Source organism: Neovison vison, chromosome 1 (assembly GCF_020171115.1).
Source record: "Neovison vison isolate M4711 chromosome 1, ASM_NN_V1, whole genome shotgun sequence".
NCBI classification, from domain to species: Eukaryota; Metazoa; Chordata; class Mammalia; order Carnivora; family Mustelidae; genus Neogale; species Neogale vison.
Window position 1 is genome coordinate 82,113,653 of NC_058091.1, and position 18,848 is coordinate 82,132,500.

The following is an 18,848-nucleotide window of genomic DNA, read 5'->3' on the forward strand; positions in this document are numbered from 1 at the left end:
CGCAGGAGGTCCTGAAAGGAATGAGGAGGATAATACTGCTCGTAGAGGAAAGAGGGCCCCGTGTCTCTGCATCTGGCATTTGTCACAAACCCTGTGTCTGTGAAGCTGCTGTGTATATTCATCGTGTCTCACACTGCTTCGGTTTAACCTCACTGAAGACAAGTTTTCTGCCTGATGCAGCAAAATGCCATCTTCATTCACAGGCCTAAGGGACTATTTCTATTACTTACTTATTTTCTGATGGTGACTGCTTTGTCGCCAGCGTTCAATGTCATTTGCTAGAGCTGCTTGCAAATATAACACCGTCTGAGAATGTCGACTTTTCTGTTTCTGTTGTTGGAAATTCATGTATTTCTAGAAACCTAGCCATATCCGCCAACTCTTTGGACTCTCTGTTAGCAACCATTTACACGGGTGTTGGCGTGGGTTTTCTGAGGACCCCGTGGCTGGTGGGAGCTGCAGTTGCACATGACCGCTGCTTGGGAGAGATGACCCTAAGTCTTTGCTGAGTCTCCGTGCTGCCTCACAGAAGAAGCATTCTCCATCTTCAAAACTTTGGCTTGGTCAGAAACTATTCTCAGATAATCTTAGCAGTTACGAAAAATAAAATGTAATACCAGAACGACACGGTGACACTCTTATCTAGCAGTGTAATGATTATTTGCTATCTTCCACAATGATCTCCCAGACTTGGCTCATGTCTTTAGACTCAAACTTGGGCTGTAGATTCATGAATATCTATCCAGCCAGAATCTGCATCTTTGCTGTAGCTTTTTTTTGTCATTTCACCACAATGATTCACATTGCCTGTCTTGTAAAAAGGAGGCTGAGCTACATTGTTATTCTCTAATTTTAATAAAGCAAAGCACTGAGACTATCATTCAGGGGGAAATTCTGAGGAAGGAAACATTAAAATTTCAACTACCATAAACATAGAAATGCAGATCAAAACCAAAATGCAGGGATGCCTGGGTGGCTCAGTTAGCTAAGCATCTGCCTTCAGCTCAGGTCATGATCCCAGGGTCCTGGGATTGAGTCCTGCATCGGGCTCCCTGCTCAGTGGGAAGCCTGCTTCTTCCTCTGCCTGTTGTTCCCCCGCTTTTGTGCTCTCTCTCTCTGACAAATAAATAAATAAAATCTTAAAAAAAAAAAAAACCCAAAATGCATTGACTTCCTGGAATATTTAAAAGATTGGCCCACTTCTTCTGCTCCCCTTTTACTCTGGAGACAGGTTTTCAGATCATCCACAGCAGATAAAGAGCTGGGTAAAAATTTCGTGGCACATCCCAGAGCTCTACAGTTCTGAGGCCTATTGTTTCCTGGCTGGGTAATTTCCTTCAGTGGAGAACAAAGAGCATATACAGAAAGTTGGCAGGAGTTCTAACTCTAAGGCACTGTCAGCATCGCAGGCAGGAGGAAGAACCATATCCATATTCCATAGACAACTCAGCTCACTGAATATGTTTTGCAGGTCAAGGACTCTGCTAAGTACTTTGCATATGTTATCTCTGATTATAGTCAACAATATGAATTAGGCATCACTGTTATCCCTATTTTAAAGATGAAGAAACAAAGGTCAAACAAGTTTAGTTGCTCAAAAATACACTGCTGGAAAAGGGTGAAGCCAGTGCTAGACCACGAAGCAATTTTACTCTAAAGTCTATATCCTCTGAAATCTCCTGTTTTACTCACATTACTAACATCCTACAATAGGATCAAATGTAATATGATTTGGAAGAAATGACAAATAACATGAATATCCTGAGAAAAGACTTGAAGTAAGAGTCTAGTCAGGAAGAAAAATGATCAAGGCAGCAGAAACTTTGAAAAATAGATTCTGTTTGGTATTGGGATGCAATGAGGATGGCTCTATTGATTTTCAAAAGGTTGTGCTAGAAAAGATTTTTATTTATTCATTTATTCAGTCAGCAAATATTTATTGAGTGTCTGCTATGTGCCAAGAACTGTTTTATGTGCTGAAGATATAGGGTAAAAGGAGACCAAGTCCCCGCCCTCAAAGAACTTAAATTCTAGAGAAGAAGACAGAAAACATACAAGCTAATAAATAAAAATACAGTTTCAGGTAATAAATGTTAAGAACTGTGAAGGGTCCGAGAGTGTATCCTACTTGCAAGCTCACAAATTAGTGGTGCATCTGAAGAAGCTCCACAGTTTGGTGGAGAAAGAAGACCTAAAATTTTATATCCAGCAAAGATATCTTTAAGAAATAGAGGCAAATCAGGGAGATTCAAATTAAAGCCACATTGAGATACCACCTTATACCAGTTAGAATGGCCAAAATTAGCAAGACAGGAAACAACGTGTGTTGGAGAGGATGTGGAGAAAGGGGAACCCTCTTACACTGTTGGTGGGAATGCAAGTTGGTGCAGCCACTTTGGAGAACAGTGTGGAGATTCCTCAAGAAATTAAAAATAGAGCTTCCCTATGACCCTGAAATTGCACTACTGGGTATTTACCCCAAAGATACAGATGTCGTGAAAAGAAGGGCCATCTGTACCGCAATGTTCGTAGCAGCAATGGCCATGATCGCCAAACTGTGGAAAGAACCAAGATGCCCTTCAACGGACGAAAGGATAAGGAAGATGTGGTCCATATACACTATGGAGCATTATGCCTCCATCAGAAAGGATCAATTCCCAGCTTTTGTAGCAACATGGACGGTACTGGAAGAGATTATGCTGAGTGAAATAAGTCAAGCAGAGAGAGCCAATTATCATATGGTTTCACTTATTTGTGGAGCATAACAAATAGCATGGAGGACATGGGGAGTTAGAGAGGAGAAGGGAGTTGGGGGAAATTGGAAGGGGAGGTGAACCATGAGAGACTATGGACTCTGAAAAACAACCTGAGGGGTTTGAAGTGGTGGGGGTGGGGTGGGAGGTTGCGGGAACAAGGTGGTGGGTATTAGAGAGGGCTCGGATTGCATGGAGCACTGGGTGTGGTGCAAAAACAATGAATACTGTTACACTGAAAAGAAATAAAATAATTAAAAAAAAAGAAATAGAGGCAAAATAAAAATGTGTTTAGATGCACAAAAAAGGGGGAAAAATAATCAGCAGGAGACCAGCACTAAAGAAAAATACCAAAGGAATTCTGTAAGCAGGATAAAAATGTGATCCCAGTTCTTTGAAAGCAGACTGTGAAGACACAGGAAGAAATAAAGACTAATTTAAAAAAAAAGAGTATATGAATAAATCCAAATGAATATTGACTTATAAAAGATAAGAATGTCTTCTGAGATTTAAAATATAAGTGCAAGTAAATACATTGAAACAATAGCACAAAAGTCAGTGGAGGGGAGTGAGTAAATTGGTTCTTAGTCCAGGTCCTCTAAGAAGCAGATACAAGACTAGATTGGCCATGCAAAAGATTCCTGTGGTGAGTCCTGTAAGGGAAAGCAAGGAGGGAAGTGGGGAAGGCAAAGAGAGCTGTCAGGTCAAACCAAAAATTCCATGTCTTTCACAAGTGCTCATGGAACATTTATTAAGATTGTCAGAAAATGTGTCAAATGCTTGAAATCATTCATAATATGTTTTATAGACATAGTGTAATTCAGCTAGAAGTTAATAACCAAAATAATCTCTCAAATCAAGATTTGGGAATTAAACAATACACTTCTGAATAATTCATGCTCAAAAACATCATATTGGAAATAATAAAATACTTAAAATTGAATGGTAATGAAATAGTACCTACCAAAATTTGTGGATATCAACTGAAGCTTAGAAGGAAACATATAGTTTTAGTATATTTATTAGATAAAAGGTTAAGGCTGAGAAAATCAGTGGTTAAATTAGTTACCCCACGAAACTAGGAAAAAAACAATGGCATGGTAAACTCCAAAGACATAGGAGAGAAATAATAGAAATAAGAGCAGAAATAAATGAAATCAAGAAAGAAATATGCAGTAGAGAAAATTCCTGGAACAAATCATCAACAAATATAATGATTTATCAGCTCATAACTTATTCGTCCTCTTTCAGCTGGATTGAATGTGAATGAAAGAAACAAAGGAGTTTCTATCTAGCCGTTAAAGTCATTTGCTTTTTTAACCCCAATACTCATACTCTCAAATATCCTTGTTTGGCACCATGAGGTTTTTAACACTATGGTGGCAATGCACCATAGTAAGACTATGAGTCAAATGGAAGGAAAACTCTTTAATGAAATGAAGAATGCAGGTTATAAATGAGGAGGTAGGAGAGAAGGATCAGGTCCCATCACATGGGCTTTTACACTTACACTTTCTCAGGCAGATCCGTTTGGGTACATAATATACAAAGAAGTTAAGGAAAGCAAATCAATGTACTTAGAACTTTCTGTGCCATAATACTTCCTGGATTTGCCTACTCACAAGGGCATGCACACCCTCGTTTATTTTAAGTGAATTGATTATTTTTCAGGATCCAAGTTTCATGAGAAACTGATGGACCCTCTGAACCATCTCCCACAGAACAGTGCACAAACATGCATACCCCAAACTCTGGGCAACATTAGGGAATTCACAGACCGCCCTGAATCCCATGCATGGATTCTCAACTTAGAAACCCTGGCCAACGTATGTGACAACATGAATGGACCTAGAGGGTATTTTGCTAAGTGAAATAAGTCTGACTGAGAAAGAAAAATACTGTAAGATTTCATTCATATGTGGAATCTAAAATAAGCAAACAAAAAGCAGAATCAGACCTACAAATACAAAGAACAAACTGATGGTTGCCAAAATTGGGGGGCAAAAAGGTTGAAGGGAGATACAGGCTTCTTTTTTTGGGGGGGGGTTCCAATTTATTTATTTTCAGAAAAACAGTATTCATTATTTTTTCACCACACCCAGTGCTCCATGCAAGCCGTGCCCTCTATAATACCCACCACCTGGTACCCCAACCTCCCAACCCCCCGCCACTTCAAACCCCTCAGACTGTTTTTCAGAGTCCATAGTCTCTCATGGTTCACCTCCCCTTCCAATTTACCCAAATTCCCTACTCCTCTCTAACGCCCCTTGTCCTCCATGCTATTGGTTATGCTCCACAAATAAGTGAAACCATATGATAATTGACTCTCTCTGCTTGAGATACAGGCTTCTAATTATGGGATGAATAAATCAGGAATAATAGGCACAGCATAAGGGATCTAGGCAGTGATATTGTAATGGTGTTATATGGTGACAGATGGGAGCTACATTTGGGGTGAACACAACATAATATATAAACTTATTGAGTCACTATGTTGTATACCTGAAAGTAATGTAGCATAATGTCCACTATCCTCAAATGAAAAAAATATAATATTAAAAATTTTAATAATAATAAAAATTAAATTAAATTAGAAAAAAGAAACCCTGGCCAGATCCAACAATGTAATTTGGAGGTGAGAGATTCAGACATAGTGGAGGTAAGTGCACAAGTCGGGTATCTGGGAGAACATATGCAGGGCCCCTGGCCCACAGAATCATCTTTAAAGAGACTCCTCTCCTCTTCCCTTCCTCAAAATCACAGATCTAGTTTGTGTCAGAAGCAGGATGAACATTTGGATCTCCTAAATTTCAATTAAATAATGTATATTTTTAAAAGTAAAGTAGTTTGCTTCATTTACCCAAACAAGCCAAACATCTATGTTTATAACCACATCTTTCACCTGTTTGTCATGCTGGTACCATACTTTAAAAAAAAAAAAAAAATCTTTCCCTGTGAGTCCTAAATATTGAAACTTTCATTCTCATAGCAAATCTCTGATGTTGTGTTTGAAGCAAATGTTTGTTGAGTCAGAAAAACGTTTTTATTTTGACAGGATGTTTAAAAATTAATTATTATTTCTGAGGTCTCAGAACTGCTCCGGCAGCCCCGAAGCCCTCCCAGAGCAGGATCCTCAAGCACATAAACAAACAACGGTGACAAAGCAGCTCAAGGGCTACTCCACATGCTTGAGAAGAGAACTCAGGTAAACAGTCATTTTTCCTTTCAGCTGCTAAGAAAAGAAGAATATAATTTTTCATTCCACCCCCAGGACTAGATTCCAACCACCAAGATGATTCCCAGAAATTAAAATAAAAACACCACAAATTCAAAAATTAATCCCAGGTAATTACTAGGTGCCTGTAGATTTGTGTTTTCTTTTTCCATTGTATACATGCCTGGCTTTTTTGTCTGCACCCAGTTGACAGTTTGCTCATTTAGATCTGATCTGCAGAACACCACTTTGTATCTCTAGTACGATAAAGTGAAAAAGTGGGAAGATCCAGCGGTTCCATTACAAGCCCTTAATACGATACTAACATGTTATCTGCGGTGCATATTTCATCCATTAAGATGTTGTTCTTCAGATCATGAAAAATACTGTTAAAGGCACTATTAGAAATTGCTTCCATGTTTTATGTATCTGTGTAAGTCAGTGGTTCTGGGAGGAGGGGAATGATTTTGCCCCACAGACAACATTTGGCAGTGTCTGGAGACATTTTTGATGGTCACAGCTTGGGAAGGTCTATGCTATTGGCATCTAGTGTGTAGAGCACAAAGGTGCTGCTGAACATCTTTCAAGACCCAGGAACACCCCCTCCCCCCGCCCCGTGAGAAAGGATTATCCAGCTCAAAATCGTTAATGCTGAGGTTAAGAGGGCCAGCTATAAGTTTAAATGTAAAAATCTGTATTTCTTTTTCTGGCAATTATGGGTTACCTGTGAGTTTATATCCATTTCTTCAAAATAAACAAAAAATGTTTTAGAGATCAGTTTACTTTGTTTAGAAGCACTTCCCATACCAAAAAGATCATTGAAAGTAAGCGCATTATTTCTAATATTTTCATGTTTATCAGTGTTTTGTGTGGGATTAAAAAAAAATCTCTTCAAGGATATAAGAAAGGACATGTAGAAAAAAAGAAACAATAATTAAAATAAAGTTTGATCTTCATACTTTATGATTGTAGAAAACAATTATTATAAAACGCATTTGAAATATTAATAATTTCCACTTCCTGATGCCTGATGCCTCAATTATATATTCCATTTTGCCATGTCATCTTCTTTGCTAGCCAAAGAAGTATTTCTTAAGTGAATCAAAGACATATCTTTAGTATGTGCCCAATTATGATGTTTCCCCACCTCTATCCTTAACCAAAAATAAGTTTCCACAAATTTTAACTGAAGATCCAAAAAATGGTACCCCAGCATATGTGGTGCTAATATAAACAATCAAATCTTTGGTTGTTTCTGAAAATAATTGCAGATGACAGAATTTCCTCTGACTGGTTGATAATAAAAAGTTCTTTTAGATATGGTGCATAGCTGTGCTCACTTTGATAGCACATATACTAGATATGGCACATACTTTAGAGACTGTCTTGGAATGTCCAAGTCCTAGGTTTGAACACCACACAGCCAGAAGAGAGCAGACAGGGGAAAAGCTGAAAGACCACTGAGAAAAATAACACCTGTACGGTCCTCACCACTCTACACCTGTGACCTAAGCCAGAAACATGGAAGAACTAGACACCTCAGGGTGCCTGGGTGGCTCAGTGGGTTAAGCCTCTGCCTTTGGCTCAGGTCATGATCTCAGGGTCCTGGGATTGAGCCCCACATCAGGCTCTCTGCTCAGCAGGGAGCCTGCTTCTCCCTCTCTCTCTCTGCCTGCCTCTCTGCCTACTTGTGATGTCTGTCTGTCAAATAAATAAGACTAAAAAAAAAAAAAAGAACTAGGCACTTCTACCATCTGTCACACTGAGAGATACACCTACACACCCCTTCACCGATGTTGCACATTGCTACTTCTGAACCAACCCTAGGTGGGTCAGTTTGGGGGAAACTGGATTTCATGCAGTACCATATCTGCTAGGGAATGTGAAAATTAAGATTTTAGCTTTATAGTCTTTATGGTTCTAGAAGTCAAAATAAAAGGGATTGGAATGGACATTGGGGTATATATGGCCCATCTTTTCACTACATCTGTATCTTTGGGGTAAATTCCTAGTAGTGCAATTGCAGGGTCATAAGGTAGCTCTATTTTTAATTTCTTAGGGAATCTCCACACTGTTTTCCAAAGTGGCTGCACTAACTTGCATTCCTACCGACAGTGTAAGAGGGTTCCCCTTTCTTCACATCCTCTCCAACACTTGTTATTTACTGTCTTGTTGATTTTGGCTATTCTAACTGGTGTAAGGTGATATCTCAATGTAATTTTGATTTGAATCTCCCTGATGGCTAATGACAATGAACATTTTTTCATGTCTCTGTTAGCCTCCATCAGAAAGGATGAATACTCAACTTTTTTTTTTTTATCAACATGGACAGGACTGGAGGAGATTATGCTGAGTGAAATAAGTCAAGCAGAGAAAGTTAATTATCATATGGTTTCACTTACTTTTGGAGCATGAGGAATAACATGGAAGACATTAAGAGAAGAAAAGGAAAAGTGAATTGGGGGAGTCAGAGGAGACAACGAACCATGAAAGACTGTGGACTCTGAGAAACAAACTGAGGGTTTTGGAGGGGAGGGAAGTGGGGGGTTGGGTGAGCCCAGTAGTGGCTATTATGGAGGGCACGTATTGCATGGAGCACTGGGTGTGGCGCATAAACAATGAATCTTGGAACACTGAAAAAATAAAATTAAATAAAAAAAATTTTTTTAAAAATAAACTTCTCAAAAAAGGGGGGGGATTGGAATGGGAACTGAGCCAAATTATAGTATCTGCCATAGTCACCAAATTATTTTAAGACACATCAGCATTTAAAAAATATATTTATTTTATAATAGTATAATTTGTTTCTAAAGATATTCGTAATCCTGTTTCTCTATTTGGGGTGTTGCTTCTCTTCATGTTTGTGTTCTTTCTACAGATGGGTTCTTTTCTAAAATATTAAATCTAATTGCCATATCATTTATTTATTCTATCAATAAACATTGAATGCCAACTATGGAACAAACATTGTGCCATTCTGTGCATACAGCTGTGAATTTAAAAAGGCAAAAATCCTTGTCCTTATGAAATTACACTCCAATGAAAGCTCAGTAAATCAATTAGGATTAGGGTCAACTATATGTAACAAAAACAGAATGAAATTAAGCTGAATTACAGTAGCTTCAACAAGACAACAGTTTGTCTGTGACATGAAATAAGTCAGAAATGCGAAAGTGTGCAAAAATAGCCCTATTCTTCTCCCTTCATATATCATCCCCTTTGTTATGTAACCTGTAATTTCTCTCACTAAGGAGATGGAATCCATGTCTTGAATCTGAGCTGGTCTTATTGACTTGTTTTGGCCAACAGAATGGGGCAGAAGTGCTGGTGTTCCAGTTTCAAGCCTAAGCCCTAAGGGGTCTTCATGTTTCCACTTGTTCTTTTGTGCCTCTATCATTCCTTGAGAAGGATGTGCCTGACCACTGTGCTGGAGGATGAAAGACACATGGAGCAGTGCGGATTCATACCAACCGCCCCGTTTGAACCCAGCCTAGACCAGTCAACTCTCAGTTGACCTCTAGAAGCAGGAGAGATCTCAGATGAGCTGAACTCCACAGATATGTGAGAAATAAGTGTTTTTGTAGAGCGCTGAGGTTTTGTGAGCATTTCTTATTTAGCATTATTGTGGCAATAGAGAACCAATATAGTAACAAAGTAGTCTGGGGAGACATAAAAGCTTAGACGTGTAGGGACCCAAGTTCCTTATATTCTGCTGCTTTGATCCTCAATTTGTGGCTTCTATTTTAGCATCCAATATTGCTGCTGAACCATCTCATCCAAATACACACATCCCAGCCAGTGAGAAACCAACAAGTGTTGAAAAAGGAGACAAATGCTCCTTTTAAGGAAACTTTTTGGAAGCTAGTTATATACACATTAAGCTATAAGGAATGAGAACCAGAAAATGTAGTCTTTATTCCTATTGCTTGTGCCTAGATAAAAACTGGGGGTCCCATCAGTAAGGAAGAAGGGGAGACAAGATTCTGGGGACAATTGGTAAGCCATATGTTCCAATAAGTACACTAACAGAGGGGTTCCTGGGTGGCTCAGTTGGTTATGTGTCTGCCTTGGGCTGTCTTGATCTCTGGATGCTGGGTTGGGCTCCCTGCTCAGTGGGGAGTCTGCTTCTCTCTCTCCATCTGTCCTCCCCACCCCCTGCTCATGATCCCTCTCTCTCTCTCAAATAAATAAATAAACAAATTCTTTAAAAAAAAACATACTGACATAGAGAAAGCTACTTATTTTCCTATTTAGGGCTCTTACCAAATGAAAGCAGTTTTTTAAACCTAAGCTACACTGTTATCTGAGCAAATTGTGCAATTATAATACTTAATAATTAAAGAAATACTAATATTCATAAATCTAAAATAGAACTTTTTCCTATGGCATTTTACTGCTTATGTAATTTTGTGTTTTGCCAAAAGGACAAAGCCTTTTTTTTTTAGTAATCGTTCCAACATGGTCCAATTGTCTAAATAATTCAGCTGGTGTTAGTAAGTGTTTCAACAAAGCAGTGTTTATTTTTATCGTAAGTGGTCATCAAGCATAACAGCAGATTCCACCTGGGCTGAAAGACTAGTTTTAAAAGACATTTTGGGGTAAAATGATGAGAAAAAGAGGAGTAATCGTTTCTGTACGTAGACGGCCACAGTTCATCCCCACACTGTAGAATTCACCTGGCAATATGTATTTAACTATGTTTTTGAGTAAGGAATCCAACCATAGTAAGAAAATATGTACCAATAATTTATAGTTTAAAATGTAATTTCCCTATTCTTGGGTTCTTAATTCCCAAATCAAATCTTAAATTCACTTGAGCATAACTATATTTTTAAGAATGTGAAATGAAATGAAATGAAATATACAGATTAACTTTGACAGTTTTACTTGCCTACCCTGTATGCATGTGCGCGCACACACACACACACACACACACATTGGCAAGAAATTTAAATCATTTCCTCCTCAACTCTACATACTCTTACAAAACCTGTTCATTTCTGTTCTTCAATCCTTGCAAAGTGACTAGTGGGGCAAATTACTGGCTATTGGTAACTGAAACTGTGATAGACACTTAACCTCAGATGGGAAAATCATGTAGTTCTCTCTTCCAGAAGTTTCTAAATGAGACACAGCAACTCCAAGCTCTTAAGTTAATGACCTGAGAGAATTTTGTTGGAGCCATTTCTTATCACAGCCCTGCTTAAGCATTGGATGTCAGCCTTTAGACAATAAAGAATGAAGCGAGCAGGCAGAGTTATAAGAAACCATGAAGCTCGAGAATGACAGAGAGAGAGAGGGAGCAAAAGAAAAAGAGAGAGACAATGAATACCTGCCTCTTTCTGATGACTTTCCTGGCTTCAGTCCCTCATGAAGACATGAAGACAATCATGAAGACAAATCAACCACGCTATCTGCATCTGGGTCAAATTATTGTCTTCTTTCCCATTAGAAGCCCCTACGACTAACTCTAAAAGGTACTATCGAAAGCCTCTCTCTCCACTGGTAAACTGAATCACATCCATTAGCTGCTAATCAAGGACATCATTCTAGATATTATCCTCAATTTCCCCTGCAACATCAATTTTTTCTTAATATTAAAACATTCTCCTAGTGCCAAAGCAGTACCTGGAAAACAGCAGATGCTAAGTAAATATTTGTTGAATGATGTCACCAAAGGGGAGAAAGTGTAGTCAACAGAAATCAGTCTTCAAGAAAGTAGACTGGCAATAGTGAAGCGAGAGGAAGAAGTAGGGAGCAAGAGAGGGAAGAGCTATACCACTGGAGAAATATACAGGAAGGCCACAACCCCAAGACACAGGCCTATTAAAAGACCAAGATTTGTGGAGCATAAGGAATAACACAGAAGACATTGGGAGACAGAGAGGAGAAGGGAGTTGGGGGAAATCAGAGGGGGATACAAACCATGAGACACTGTGGACTCTGAGAAACAAACTGAGGGTTTTGGAGGGTTGGGGGGATGGGGGAGCCTGCTGGTGGGTATTAAGGAGGGCACGTATTACATGCAGCACTGGGTGTGGTGCATAAACAATGAATTTTGGAACTCTGAAAAAAATCAAATTTAATTTAAAAAAGAATATAAATAAATACTGAATAAATATTGGCTATTATTAAAAAAAAAAAAAGACCAAGATTTAATTACAAGAAGGTAGAATGCTATTTCACTTCCACCCTTTATCACAATACCGACAGGATTCCAGTATAATAACAGTGGATTGTAGCTGAAAACTTCAGGCTCTTTCTGAGGGACAGTTACTTAGGGATGTCTCAAGTCAAGAAAGGAGACAAAAATAAGATCACTAGAGGAATTTTAAGGCTCTGACACCTGTAGCAACCGCAGACACTAACACAGTCTAACTTCTAGCCCAATTAGTATAAATCTGCCCACTACATGCTTATTCACCACAGTGCCTGTTATTTGATTAAACATGTCCAGCTTCTAGAAGGAGCCTAAAGAGACATGATGATTAAATGTAATGTAGTGTCATTACATTTAAGGATGTCATTCTGGAAAAGAAAATGTACAGTGGAGGAAAATGAAGGAATTCTGAATAAAGCATGTGCTTTAATTAATTATATCTAGAGTGGTTCATGAACTGTGACAAATGTACCATATTAAGATTATAATAAGAGGTACTGAGTGAGAAGTGTATGGGAACTCTGTACTCTCTGTGCAGTTTTTCTGTCAAGCTATAACTATTTTAAAATTTAAAAGTTTATTTAAAAAAAATCAAATCAGAAGATGAAAATCATCGTCAGGTAATTGTCACTCTGCTTCCTATTGCTTCCTTCTCTGTTCATTAAAAATATCCCCTGGGCTCTAGAGATCATGGAATATCAACACACAGTTTTCTCATAAAGTGAAATATCCTAGAGGCAAGTGTCCTAACAGAAAATTGAAAATAGTTTTTATAATGAATTCTCCTCTTCCTCAATAACAAGGCATTCAATAAGACTGATAATGTCACGTAGAAGAAGAAACACTTCTCTCACTTTTATCCTAAAGTCTAAGCTAGGTTTATTGGTAGAGGAGGGGGAAGAAAAATCAATACTATTTATAGCTCTTAGGTTTGACAGTTCTTAACATATTCATTTATTTCACAGAGAATATTCTCCTTGGGGTGGATGATAAGCATCTATGTTGGATGTCTGTAGGTCAAGGCAATAGGAGTTCACATTCAAGCAGGCTTGTTTGGTTTCCATGCCAGAAATGGTGTGTTGTTCTTTTGCCTTCCTTAGGCTCATGGAAAACTGTAACACCTGAGCCCCCACTGTTCAACTTAGCTCTGTTTTTATACCTCAAGAAACATTTCCTAAATGATTACTAAATATAAGCTAATGACTAAGGATGATTAAAATTTCAGCTTTGAGGAAGTTAATAACCAAAAGAGATTATGTCATATACCTAAATACTATAAGAAAGTATATAAAATTCTGTATTATGTAGTGAGAGATGGAGAAGTAGATTCACACATTAGAAGTATGATTCCTGAAAGGTAACATCTTCCATATTACTTCGGGAAAAAAAGATGACAGAGACATAAGCATGTGAAAGAATTTAAGCTGACATTCGTATACTGTAAGAGGATAGTTCTGCTGATCACAACCCAGGTATTTTCCAGAAATGCTTTTTCTGAAGTGCAAGCTCTTTCTGGCCAGCCTCGCCTGCCAACAGTTTCCTTTCTAATTGATAGCGAGCAGTATTGACCCCAATAGCATTCCCAGGAGTATTTTTAAAAACGAGCTGAAGTCCAGGCATCTCCAAAATAGCTTTTGCTTATAACTCACGTTGGAACTGGAAGCTAGTTAATTTTCCTCACATCACCCCGCATGGTCATCCAAAATGCAAGCCCTTGGGGGTCAACCATCTTTTTCCCTTCCATATTTCTATCTCCTCACCTGTGAATTTTACCTTCACCTGTTCCATTCATTGTATCCTTCGAACCCCCAAATCCTCTGCAAATAAACCTCTCCTTCCACAGTGCTTTTCCTCTTCCCTTTACAGTGAAGTCTTCCCTCTTGACTTCAATCTAGTCTGAGACAACTTTCTCTTCCACGCTCCCAGTTCGACTCCCTAAATTTACTCTACAGTTTATTACTTTGTTATAATTGTTTCCTATTCATTTCGGCATTCCCAGGACCTACCAAAGGCCATACCAAACATTAAATAAATGACTGGATGAACACAAAAACAACACCTAGAAAATGCAAATTTGTACAGTGGAAATGAGGAAGAGTTGATTGTATTTGGATTAGAGTTAATCCAGCTGCAGCTCTCAGTTAAGTGAACTGGAGGATTCACCTATGAAAATATAACTCATGGGGCACCTGGATGGCTCAGTGGGTTAAAACCTCTGCCTTCAGCTCGGGTCATGATCCCAGGTTCCTGGGATTGAGCCCCGCATCGGGCTTTCTGTTCAGCAGGGACCCTCCTTCCACCTCTTGCTCTGCCTTCCTCTCTGCCTACTTGTGATCTCTGTCAAATACATAAATAAAATCTTAAAAAAAAAAGAAAGAAAATATAACTCATATCACTTAAAATGAAAAAAGAAAAGGTGATTAAATTTTCCCTTTTTTCACCCCCAATCACCCTAAGTCCCTAAGGAAATATTATGATGTTATCAGTTTGACAGCTTCTCTCTATGAATCTTCTGCACTTACATATCATGATGACAGATCCTGATGAGGTAAGAGGAAACAGCAGTTTTCATAGCACACACATGGTCAGTAAGAGGCAATTCACTTGTTGGGAGGTGTAGTCCTGATCACCAAAGGCGTGCTGAGAGTCCACTGTTCAGATGAGAATAAAGAACCAGAACGTTAGCTGAGGTCAGAGCTTCCTGGATTCATTGACAGATGAAGAAATCAAAAAATAGAAAAACAAAACCTTCATATTACTTTCCTCATCAGAATTTGCACTTCGAACAGTGGCTGTCCACGGACAACTCAAAGAATTCAATAATTCAGTTCGTGCAGATAGGCATTTCTATTTTGTAAACTTTTCTGTACAAATGTTATATAATGATTAAAAAATGAATCTCATGACTTAATATTACAAAACAAGGAAATCCTGTTCTTAAGAAGTCACAAGTCAAATTTAGCATGAATAATTATATAAGAAGTAAAAGTTGAAGAGGAATTAGAGATCAATAACTGAACACAAAACAGTTTTTTGACTTTACATTTCAGCACTACTTTTATTCCAAGATTGCGGTAGGAATGACATTGCTGGAGGAAATAAAATAATAGGCAGTAATCATTTTGACAGTTGGCTTGGGAGAATAATTCCATGTTTCTTAGTTTTCCTCTAAGTAGAGATGTTTAAGAAGATACTTGTTATGATCAGTACAGAACTTAATTTACATCAGTCTCTCCCCCACTCAAATGCTTCTCTGAGCCATTCGAGAAATCATACCAGAGAGTAAGATGCCCTGTGGTGACAATATCACCTATAGTAATCTTTAAGTTGATATGGAAGAATGCGGCTTCAATGTTCAGCAACAATGTTTCTAATTTTGAACTGCGGAATTAGACAGATCTACCTGCTCACTCTCAGGCTGGGCTGAAATCCTCAGGCCTTCCCAGGGGCCAGAGTTGGAGCGCAGAGAAGCAGACATGGCTATGTCATTATGGTGGGCAGAAGCTCCCTAAGAGAAAGGGAATGGAAAGAGTGGAACTCTATGTGTCTGGGCCCTCCTCCCAAACTCACTGAGCATGTAAGATTGAATGGAAAAAAGTGACCAGCAAAAGTGAAGACAAACAAGAGTGACATCCAGAGAATAAAATACAAACTGAGAAATGCTGATGTTGTACTAATTCCTGTGTCCCAGCCAAGATGGAAACATCAGGAGTTCACGGGTAGTGTTCCCCCACCCCCCCACTCCCAAAAGCTACTTTTCTTTTCCCTGATCTCTGACTTGGGTTTTGTTATCATTTGCAAAACCTGCATCTTCATATATATTGAAGTGGGCAATATCTGTGCTCCTAGCTGGACTGTAAGCTCGCTGAAGGCAAGGGATACATCGGTAACCGTACTTGTAAACACACAGCATCTCGCACAAAGCCTTGTGTAGAGTTGATGCTCCAATATTAGTCATTGAATGAATGAATAAATGAGTAAATATGAATAATATCTGGGCACAACTCAAAAACCTCAGAAGTAGTGCCTGGGATCTACCACCTTTGCCAAAGAAAAAACAGTTGTTCCCTTTCCATGTGATCTTGTTAAATTTGGCTCTGCTTGGACCTGATCTTTTTCTCTCTCTCTGTCTCTCTCTCTCTCTCTCACACGCACACACACACTGGATTATTTGTAATGGAGGAACAGTGTCCCATATTGAACACAGTTGTGTCATGACTGGGTAGCCAGGGGGATTTCCAGGATAAGGGACAGCAGGGGACAGGCTAAGGAATGGCAAGCTGTGTCTGAAGTGTTAGTGTATGAGGGTATAGAAGACATGAAAGATAATAATGCAAATGAAGAGAAAAAAAATTTAATCAGGCAACAGCTTTTTCTATTTTTCTCCTTTTATGTAAATACATTATTTTTCATATCATAACAGTATACAACACTTTGGAAGCATGAGAGAGAGCAGCTGAAATTACTTAACACAAGAATGTATTTGCTGTGACATAGAACGACGCAGTTTAACTCTGTTTTTGACAACTGACTTTGTGGCCACACAGATCTCAGCTGTGACCTCTCGCTAGTTACATGATCTCAGTTAAGTTGCTTAATCTCTCAAAGTTCAGTTTCTTGTCTGGAAAATGTGAAAAACAATGGCTGCCTGACAGAGTTGTAAGAGTTAAACCAACAAAGTACTCGTAATACACTTAAGAAGGTGCCTGAAACACCCACACAACCATGATAGCCTTTGTTCTCCTTTATCTTCAAACACTCGGTAAACTATAAATCCCTAAATAAATGCAAGGGATTATTAACATTACTGTTACTGTAGGAAATTTCACTGCCCTTTCACCAAAAGGCCACAGCTAAATAGAGGCGGTTTCATTCCATATCCATCTATTACACATAAGCTAACTGCTGTGCCCCGATGGCCGCCTCACTCTCCAGTGGGATGTGAGCCATATTATGATAGAAAAGGTTATATCCCCATTAGGCATATAAGGTGTGTTGTGGAGCAGAAAGTCACATGTCAGATGTGTCTTATCACCTGTCATCTTGTCATACTTGTTAAGTCAAGAGATACATATAAATTCATAACAATTTCAGTGTTGTGATCTTTTCATCACTTTTTAAAAATTTCTTTCAAGTCCACGTTTTCTATTTGGTAGCTCTGAGGTTAAATGTTTAATGTGGGACATTGTCATTGCTGTGTACTTCAATACGTAGCCATTGTAATTAAGATTTCAAGTGACTCTGGTTGTGAAGTGAGTTGCCTCTGGTTTGCATAATGCACAATATATTCATTGTTGTGGTTTCCTTTGCATAAATCAATCTTATTAATATCTTATTCATCTTCTTGCCTTCCAGAGTCTTGAATCAAATTAATTCTCTGAAGGGAGAAATGTCAGGACTCTGGCAGCGGGGAGATCTGCATAATTCTAGTCCGTTTTTCAATAAAATTTGTACTATAGGCGGTCACATGATTTGCTAGCAAATTTTAACTCTGCTGCCTCTTTGTTTCTCTAGGAAACAAGAGCAGAGATTTGTATCTACATATAATGTGTAGAGAACTGGAGTAAAAGGGTTAAAGAAAAAGAGTAGGCATCAAGTTATGACAGTGAATCCCAGTTGGGTCTTCCAACAACTAGTCTAGTGGGAGTCCCAGTTTGAAATGAAGGAAAATGGAAACATTGTCATTATGAAAAGTTGAAGCAATGACTATTCTGTTCTGTTAGCGTAAATGTGAGGGATCACCATGCTGTGAGTGGTGGCAGACTGTCCACTGAGGACTAAGCTTGATGCTGGCAACTCCCACCCTAGTTGGTGATGGGGAGTGAACTTGTAGGAACCCCAAAGCAGAAGGATTCCCCTGGCAGATTTTGCTTAAATCCACCTGGGCCTAGTGTAAAACCACAAAAAAATCCCTCCAGAAAAAAAAAGGAAAATTGCCAAAAAGAAGAGAAAGTTGTTTTCTTTACACGGCTCCTTGAAAAGCTGATCATGATCACCACAATCAGATAAAAGAAGAATTTCTTCACAAGAGACATTTTTCCTATTCCCTGCAGGAGATCATGTGTACTTCTTTTGGTCTCAACAACATGGTTGTTCCTTCCCGGCCAAGTCTGCTATAGAAGTCAATTTTCTCTCTAGCTAGAAAGTAATCTTGTGCCAATAGGCCTTGATCTTGTCTACAGAGTCTACCAATAACACAGTTCTGGATATGGAAACATTTCTATTTGCACGAAATAAAAGATAACTGAAATAAGAAAAAAAGTGCCATATTAATATATAATACCTTCCTCTACTCCTACTTTCCTATCTTGCACTTCTATGTGAAATTTGACAGTAAGCTTTCCTTGAAATCTTATAAATTTATCCAATAGGCATTTATTATATTCCAGTTGTGCCAGATTTTATGTCAAACACAGGAACATGAACTCAGTGCACACATTTATGCATAAAAATGTATTGAGTATTGGACCTCCACTTTGGGCCACGATGGAGTCAGTGGTGTTGGACTTATTCTTCCATTAAAGAGAGCTATAATACTGGACAAAAAATAAGTGGGAAATTTTTTCAGCTATTGAACAATAATGAACACTGGCTTTTATGATTAAAAGAAAATGCATAAAGTGATCTACACATTCACTGTCATTTTCTTCCTTGAGGCCCTTTCCTGATGACCCAGGATGTGGAACCCAGGAGAAGAGCAATGATCTCAGTGACCTGAAGG